Source organism: Ranitomeya imitator, unplaced genomic scaffold, assembly GCF_032444005.1.
Source record: "Ranitomeya imitator isolate aRanImi1 unplaced genomic scaffold, aRanImi1.pri SCAFFOLD_1542, whole genome shotgun sequence".
In the NCBI taxonomy this organism is placed as follows: domain Eukaryota; kingdom Metazoa; phylum Chordata; class Amphibia; order Anura; family Dendrobatidae; genus Ranitomeya; species Ranitomeya imitator.
Window position 1 is genome coordinate 20,100 of NW_027194701.1, and position 8,661 is coordinate 28,760.

The following is an 8,661-nucleotide window of genomic DNA, read 5'->3' on the forward strand; positions in this document are numbered from 1 at the left end:
AAAATGTCTTCCTTGCGGCAATCTTTGGCTAGGTCTCCACAATGGGTGTCGGTTGTAGGCCTGGGTGCGTCTGAAATGGCCAACCATTTCAGGCCATCGCTTCTCGGCCTCCTATGGCTAAGATCAAGTGTAGTATCTGTTCTTATCAGTTTAATATCTGATACGTCCCCCATGTGGGGACCATATATTAAATGGCTTTTTGGAACAGGGAGCTGGAAATGGAGCTTGCTCTGTCCACTCCACGCATTGACCCGCTATTGCAGTCTCTCCGGGAACAGTGCACTCCTTCTCTGATCCGGTTTCTAAAAACAGATTGAATGGAAATTAATCAGCACAGTAAGTTGTCTTGGAACCCTAGATGGGAATTTATTTCAGGGTTGTTAAGGAAGCACATTTCACATGCCGCTGGCTGCCAAATGTAGCATGCTGCTCGATTTCACTTGCCTAATTGCAACATTTTGTGTGCCTTGCTTTCACCTCTGTATGTATGTATGTATGTATGTATGTATGTATGTATGTATGTATGTATGTCAAGCATTGCATTGCATTCAATAGGCAATCAATCAATCAATCAGGCAATCAATTTTCAGTCTTTCCTGGTTGCTGCCACAGGTGTGTTAAGATGTAGGCCTGAATTAGGCCTTTCTTACAGTGTAGCAAATATACTGTGCCATCTACAGAATTAGGCCCCTGCCTGCTGTCAGCACTTGGTATTTAAATTGAAGCATCCAATGAGTAGTTCTGCCATACATACCACATTTGTGACCACCGATCATGAATTCTTTTGGAAGACATTGTTTACCTCTTGTGGACCACCGACTTTGAAATGCGGTGTATGATAGGTATTTGAAAAAAAGGAAAACTGGTGTCTGTGCTGATCTCGAATCTGCTAGTCTTGTGTCTTGTAGATACACCTGTGTGAGGAGTATTCTAATGCTTTTGACCAACCAGGTGCGCTGCCTGCAGTCGATAGAATCTTAGCACGGAACCTTCACCTGCAGTCACAATGGGGATGGTGGGTGTGTCAAAGTGGGCAGAGTTATGCAGATTCAAAACGCGTTGGGCGCAGCTTCAACGAGCACACACAGACACACACAGCCAAACAACCGACCAAAACCCAAGCACACCCGAACTGTCATTGAGAATGCATCCAGAGTTTCTGAAAATGTCTTCCTTGCGGCAATCTTTGGCTAGGTCTCCACAATGGGTGTCGGTTGTAGGCCTGGGTGCGTCTGAAATGGCCAACCATTTCAGGCCATCGCTTCTCGGCCTCCTATGGCTAAGATCAAGTGTAGTATCTGTTCTTATCAGTTTAATATCTGATACGTCCCCCATGTGGGGACCATATATTAAATGGCTTTTTGGAACAGGGAGCTGGAAATGGAGCTTGCTCTGTCCACTCCACGCATTGACCCGCTATTGCAGTCTCTCCGGGAACAGTGCACTCCTTCTCTGATCCGGTTTCTAAAAACAGATTGAATGGAAATTAATCAGCACAGTAAGTTGTCTTGGAACCCTAGATGGGAATTTATTTCAGGGTTGTTAAGGAAGCACATTTCACATGCCGCTGGCTGCCAAATGTAGCATGCTGCTCGATTTCACTTGCCTAATTGCAACATTTTGTGTGCCTTGCTTTCACCTCTGTATGTATGTATGTATGTATGTATGTATGTATGTATGTATGTATGTATGTCAAGCATTGCATTGCATTCAATAGGCAATCAATCAATCAATCAGGCAATCAATTTTCAGTCTTTCCTGGTTGCTGCCACAGGTGTGTTAAGATGTAGGCCTGAATTAGGCCTTTCTTACAGTGTAGCAAATATACTGTGCCATCTACAGAATTAGGCCCCTGCCTGCTGTCAGCACTTGGTATTTAAATTGAAGCATCCAATGAGTAGTTCTGCCATACATACCACATTTGTGACCACCGATCATGAATTCTTTTGGAAGACATTGTTTACCTCTTGTGGACCACCGACTTTGAAATGCGGTGTATGATAGGTATTTGAAAAAAAGGAAAACTGGTGTCTGTGCTGATCTCGAATCTGCTAGTCTTGTGTCTTGTAGATACACCTGTGTGAGGAGTATTCTAATGCTTTTGACCAACCAGGTGCGCTGCCTGCAGTCGATAGAATCTTAGCACGGAACCTTCACCTGCAGTCACAATGGGGATGGTGGGTGTGTCAAAGTGGGCAGAGTTATGCAGATTCAAAACGCGTTGGGCGCAGCTTCAACGAGCACACACAGACACACACAGCCAAACAACCGACCAAAACCCAAGCACACCCGAACTGTCATTGAGAATGCATCCAGAGTTTCTGAAAATGTCTTCCTTGCGGCAATCTTTGGCTAGGTCTCCACAATGGGTGTCGGTTGTAGGCCTGGGTGCGTCTGAAATGGCCAACCATTTCAGGCCATCGCTTCTCGGCCTCCTATGGCTAAGATCAAGTGTAGTATCTGTTCTTATCAGTTTAATATCTGATACGTCCCCCATGTGGGGACCATATATTAAATGGCTTTTTGGAACAGGGAGCTGGAAATGGAGCTTGCTCTGTCCACTCCACGCATTGACCCGCTATTGCAGTCTCTCCGGGAACAGTGCACTCCTTCTCTGATCCGGTTTCTAAAAACAGATTGAATGGAAATTAATCAGCACAGTAAGTTGTCTTGGAACCCTAGATGGGAATTTATTTCAGGGTTGTTAAGGAAGCACATTTCACATGCCGCTGGCTGCCAAATGTAGCATGCTGCTCGATTTCACTTGCCTAATTGCAACATTTTGTGTGCCTTGCTTTCACCTCTGTATGTATGTATGTATGTATGTATGTATGTATGTATGTATGTATGTATGTCAAGCATTGCATTGCATTCAATAGGCAATCAATCAATCAATCAGGCAATCAATTTTCAGTCTTTCCTGGTTGCTGCCACAGGTGTGTTAAGATGTAGGCCTGAATTAGGCCTTTCTTACAGTGTAGCAAATATACTGTGCCATCTACAGAATTAGGCCCCTGCCTGCTGTCAGCACTTGGTATTTAAATTGAAGCATCCAATGAGTAGTTCTGCCATACATACCACATTTGTGACCACCGATCATGAATTCTTTTGGAAGACATTGTTTACCTCTTGTGGACCACCGACTTTGAAATGCGGTGTATGATAGGTATTTGAAAAAAAGGAAAACTGGTGTCTGTGCTGATCTCGAATCTGCTAGTCTTGTGTCTTGTAGATACACCTGTGTGAGGAGTATTCTAATGCTTTTGACCAACCAGGTGCGCTGCCTGCAGTCGATAGAATCTTAGCACGGAACCTTCACCTGCAGTCACAATGGGGATGGTGGGTGTGTCAAAGTGGGCAGAGTTATGCAGATTCAAAACGCGTTGGGCGCAGCTTCAACGAGCACACACAGACACACACAGCCAAACAACCGACCAAAACCCAAGCACACCCGAACTGTCATTGAGAATGCATCCAGAGTTTCTGAAAATGTCTTCCTTGCGGCAATCTTTGGCTAGGTCTCCACAATGGGTGTCGGTTGTAGGCCTGGGTGCGTCTGAAATGGCCAACCATTTCAGGCCATCGCTTCTCGGCCTCCTATGGCTAAGATCAAGTGTAGTATCTGTTCTTATCAGTTTAATATCTGATACGTCCCCCATGTGGGGACCATATATTAAATGGCTTTTTGGAACAGGGAGCTGGAAATGGAGCTTGCTCTGTCCACTCCACGCATTGACCCGCTATTGCAGTCTCTCCGGGAACAGTGCACTCCTTCTCTGATCCGGTTTCTAAAAACAGATTGAATGGAAATTAATCAGCACAGTAAGTTGTCTTGGAACCCTAGATGGGAATTTATTTCAGGGTTGTTAAGGAAGCACATTTCACATGCCGCTGGCTGCCAAATGTAGCATGCTGCTCGATTTCACTTGCCTAATTGCAACATTTTGTGTGCCTTGCTTTCACCTCTGTATGTATGTATGTATGTATGTATGTATGTATGTATGTATGTATGTATGTCAAGCATTGCATTGCATTCAATAGGCAATCAATCAATCAATCAGGCAATCAATTTTCAGTCTTTCCTGGTTGCTGCCACAGGTGTGTTAAGATGTAGGCCTGAATTAGGCCTTTCTTACAGTGTAGCAAATATACTGTGCCATCTACAGAATTAGGCCCCTGCCTGCTGTCAGCACTTGGTATTTAAATTGAAGCATCCAATGAGTAGTTCTGCCATACATACCACATTTGTGACCACCGATCATGAATTCTTTTGGAAGACATTGTTTACCTCTTGTGGACCACCGACTTTGAAATGCGGTGTATGATAGGTATTTGAAAAAAAGGAAAACTGGTGTCTGTGCTGATCTCGAATCTGCTAGTCTTGTGTCTTGTAGATACACCTGTGTGAGGAGTATTCTAATGCTTTTGACCAACCAGGTGCGCTGCCTGCAGTCGATAGAATCTTAGCACGGAACCTTCACCTGCAGTCACAATGGGGATGGTGGGTGTGTCAAAGTGGGCAGAGTTATGCAGATTCAAAACGCGTTGGGCGCAGCTTCAACGAGCACACACAGACACACACAGCCAAACAACCGACCAAAACCCAAGCACACCCGAACTGTCATTGAGAATGCATCCAGAGTTTCTGAAAATGTCTTCCTTGCGGCAATCTTTGGCTAGGTCTCCACAATGGGTGTCGGTTGTAGGCCTGGGTGCGTCTGAAATGGCCAACCATTTCAGGCCATCGCTTCTCGGCCTCCTATGGCTAAGATCAAGTGTAGTATCTGTTCTTATCAGTTTAATATCTGATACGTCCCCCATGTGGGGACCATATATTAAATGGCTTTTTGGAACAGGGAGCTGGAAATGGAGCTTGCTCTGTCCACTCCACGCATTGACCCGCTATTGCAGTCTCTCCGGGAACAGTGCACTCCTTCTCTGATCCGGTTTCTAAAAACAGATTGAATGGAAATTAATCAGCACAGTAAGTTGTCTTGGAACCCTAGATGGGAATTTATTTCAGGGTTGTTAAGGAAGCACATTTCACATGCCGCTGGCTGCCAAATGTAGCATGCTGCTCGATTTCACTTGCCTAATTGCAACATTTTGTGTGCCTTGCTTTCACCTCTGTATGTATGTATGTATGTATGTATGTATGTATGTATGTATGTATGTATGTCAAGCATTGCATTGCATTCAATAGGCAATCAATCAATCAATCAGGCAATCAATTTTCAGTCTTTCCTGGTTGCTGCCACAGGTGTGTTAAGATGTAGGCCTGAATTAGGCCTTTCTTACAGTGTAGCAAATATACTGTGCCATCTACAGAATTAGGCCCCTGCCTGCTGTCAGCACTTGGTATTTAAATTGAAGCATCCAATGAGTAGTTCTGCCATACATACCACATTTGTGACCACCGATCATGAATTCTTTTGGAAGACATTGTTTACCTCTTGTGGACCACCGACTTTGAAATGCGGTGTATGATAGGTATTTGAAAAAAAGGAAAACTGGTGTCTGTGCTGATCTCGAATCTGCTAGTCTTGTGTCTTGTAGATACACCTGTGTGAGGAGTATTCTAATGCTTTTGACCAACCAGGTGCGCTGCCTGCAGTCGATAGAATCTTAGCACGGAACCTTCACCTGCAGTCACAATGGGGATGGTGGGTGTGTCAAAGTGGGCAGAGTTATGCAGATTCAAAACGCGTTGGGCGCAGCTTCAACGAGCACACACAGACACACACAGCCAAACAACCGACCAAAACCCAAGCACACCCGAACTGTCATTGAGAATGCATCCAGAGTTTCTGAAAATGTCTTCCTTGCGGCAATCTTTGGCTAGGTCTCCACAATGGGTGTCGGTTGTAGGCCTGGGTGCGTCTGAAATGGCCAACCATTTCAGGCCATCGCTTCTCGGCCTCCTATGGCTAAGATCAAGTGTAGTATCTGTTCTTATCAGTTTAATATCTGATACGTCCCCCATGTGGGGACCATATATTAAATGGCTTTTTGGAACAGGGAGCTGGAAATGGAGCTTGCTCTGTCCACTCCACGCATTGACCCGCTATTGCAGTCTCTCCGGGAACAGTGCACTCCTTCTCTGATCCGGTTTCTAAAAACAGATTGAATGGAAATTAATCAGCACAGTAAGTTGTCTTGGAACCCTAGATGGGAATTTATTTCAGGGTTGTTAAGGAAGCACATTTCACATGCCGCTGGCTGCCAAATGTAGCATGCTGCTCGATTTCACTTGCCTAATTGCAACATTTTGTGTGCCTTGCTTTCACCTCTGTATGTATGTATGTATGTATGTATGTATGTATGTATGTATGTATGTATGTCAAGCATTGCATTGCATTCAATAGGCAATCAATCAATCAATCAGGCAATCAATTTTCAGTCTTTCCTGGTTGCTGCCACAGGTGTGTTAAGATGTAGGCCTGAATTAGGCCTTTCTTACAGTGTAGCAAATATACTGTGCCATCTACAGAATTAGGCCCCTGCCTGCTGTCAGCACTTGGTATTTAAATTGAAGCATCCAATGAGTAGTTCTGCCATACATACCACATTTGTGACCACCGATCATGAATTCTTTTGGAAGACATTGTTTACCTCTTGTGGACCACCGACTTTGAAATGCGGTGTATGATAGGTATTTGAAAAAAAGGAAAACTGGTGTCTGTGCTGATCTCGAATCTGCTAGTCTTGTGTCTTGTAGATACACCTGTGTGAGGAGTATTCTAATGCTTTTGACCAACCAGGTGCGCTGCCTGCAGTCGATAGAATCTTAGCACGGAACCTTCACCTGCAGTCACAATGGGGATGGTGGGTGTGTCAAAGTGGGCAGAGTTATGCAGATTCAAAACGCGTTGGGCGCAGCTTCAACGAGCACACACAGACACACACAGCCAAACAACCGACCAAAACCCAAGCACACCCGAACTGTCATTGAGAATGCATCCAGAGTTTCTGAAAATGTCTTCCTTGCGGCAATCTTTGGCTAGGTCTCCACAATGGGTGTCGGTTGTAGGCCTGGGTGCGTCTGAAATGGCCAACCATTTCAGGCCATCGCTTCTCGGCCTCCTATGGCTAAGATCAAGTGTAGTATCTGTTCTTATCAGTTTAATATCTGATACGTCCCCCATGTGGGGACCATATATTAAATGGCTTTTTGGAACAGGGAGCTGGAAATGGAGCTTGCTCTGTCCACTCCACGCATTGACCCGCTATTGCAGTCTCTCCGGGAACAGTGCACTCCTTCTCTGATCCGGTTTCTAAAAACAGATTGAATGGAAATTAATCAGCACAGTAAGTTGTCTTGGAACCCTAGATGGGAATTTATTTCAGGGTTGTTAAGGAAGCACATTTCACATGCCGCTGGCTGCCAAATGTAGCATGCTGCTCGATTTCACTTGCCTAATTGCAACATTTTGTGTGCCTTGCTTTCACCTCTGTATGTATGTATGTATGTATGTATGTATGTATGTATGTATGTATGTATGTCAAGCATTGCATTGCATTCAATAGGCAATCAATCAATCAATCAGGCAATCAATTTTCAGTCTTTCCTGGTTGCTGCCACAGGTGTGTTAAGATGTAGGCCTGAATTAGGCCTTTCTTACAGTGTAGCAAATATACTGTGCCATCTACAGAATTAGGCCCCTGCCTGCTGTCAGCACTTGGTATTTAAATTGAAGCATCCAATGAGTAGTTCTGCCATACATACCACATTTGTGACCACCGATCATGAATTCTTTTGGAAGACATTGTTTACCTCTTGTGGACCACCGACTTTGAAATGCGGTGTATGATAGGTATTTGAAAAAAAGGAAAACTGGTGTCTGTGCTGATCTCGAATCTGCTAGTCTTGTGTCTTGTAGATACACCTGTGTGAGGAGTATTCTAATGCTTTTGACCAACCAGGTGCGCTGCCTGCAGTCGATAGAATCTTAGCACGGAACCTTCACCTGCAGTCACAATGGGGATGGTGGGTGTGTCAAAGTGGGCAGAGTTATGCAGATTCAAAACGCGTTGGGCGCAGCTTCAACGAGCACACACAGACACACACAGCCAAACAACCGACCAAAACCCAAGCACACCCGAACTGTCATTGAGAATGCATCCAGAGTTTCTGAAAATGTCTTCCTTGCGGCAATCTTTGGCTAGGTCTCCACAATGGGTGTCGGTTGTAGGCCTGGGTGCGTCTGAAATGGCCAACCATTTCAGGCCATCGCTTCTCGGCCTCCTATGGCTAAGATCAAGTGTAGTATCTGTTCTTATCAGTTTAATATCTGATACGTCCCCCATGTGGGGACCATATATTAAATGGCTTTTTGGAACAGGGAGCTGGAAATGGAGCTTGCTCTGTCCACTCCACGCATTGACCCGCTATTGCAGTCTCTCCGGGAACAGTGCACTCCTTCTCTGATCCGGTTTCTAAAAACAGATTGAATGGAAATTAATCAGCACAGTAAGTTGTCTTGGAACCCTAGATGGGAATTTATTTCAGGGTTGTTAAGGAAGCACATTTCACATGCCGCTGGCTGCCAAATGTAGCATGCTGCTCGATTTCACTTGCCTAATTGCAACATTTTGTGTGCCTTGCTTTCACCTCTGTATGTATGTATGTATGTATGTATGTATGTATGTATGTATGTATGT

General features: G+C 44.7%; 8 non-coding genes across 8 annotated transcripts; all 8 read left to right on the forward strand.

The window, feature by feature from the left end:
* The first annotated feature begins 95 nt into the window (after positions 1–95).
* Positions 96–288, forward strand: LOC138656293 (U2 spliceosomal RNA). The gene has a single exon (XR_011316875.1). It is a non-coding gene; the product is annotated as a U2 spliceosomal RNA (small nuclear RNA).
* Positions 289–1,257: 969 nt separating this feature from the next.
* On the forward strand, positions 1,258–1,450 carry LOC138656294 (U2 spliceosomal RNA). The gene has a single exon (XR_011316876.1). It is a non-coding gene; the product is annotated as a U2 spliceosomal RNA (small nuclear RNA).
* A 969-nt stretch (positions 1,451–2,419) lies between these two features.
* Positions 2,420–2,612, forward strand: LOC138656295 (U2 spliceosomal RNA). The gene has a single exon (XR_011316877.1). It is a non-coding gene; the product is annotated as a U2 spliceosomal RNA (small nuclear RNA).
* Positions 2,613–3,581: 969 nt separating this feature from the next.
* Positions 3,582–3,774, forward strand: LOC138656296 (U2 spliceosomal RNA). The gene has a single exon (XR_011316878.1). It is a non-coding gene; the product is annotated as a U2 spliceosomal RNA (small nuclear RNA).
* Positions 3,775–4,743: 969 nt separating this feature from the next.
* On the forward strand, positions 4,744–4,936 carry LOC138656297 (U2 spliceosomal RNA). Its single transcript, XR_011316879.1, has one exon. It is a non-coding gene; the product is annotated as a U2 spliceosomal RNA (small nuclear RNA).
* A 969-nt stretch (positions 4,937–5,905) lies between these two features.
* On the forward strand, positions 5,906–6,098 carry LOC138656298 (U2 spliceosomal RNA). The gene has a single exon (XR_011316880.1). It is a non-coding gene; the product is annotated as a U2 spliceosomal RNA (small nuclear RNA).
* Positions 6,099–7,067: 969 nt separating this feature from the next.
* Positions 7,068–7,260, forward strand: LOC138656300 (U2 spliceosomal RNA). The gene has a single exon (XR_011316881.1). It is a non-coding gene; the product is annotated as a U2 spliceosomal RNA (small nuclear RNA).
* Positions 7,261–8,229: 969 nt separating this feature from the next.
* Positions 8,230–8,422, forward strand: LOC138656301 (U2 spliceosomal RNA). The gene has a single exon (XR_011316882.1). It is a non-coding gene; the product is annotated as a U2 spliceosomal RNA (small nuclear RNA).
* Positions 8,423–8,661: the final 239 nt, after the last annotated feature.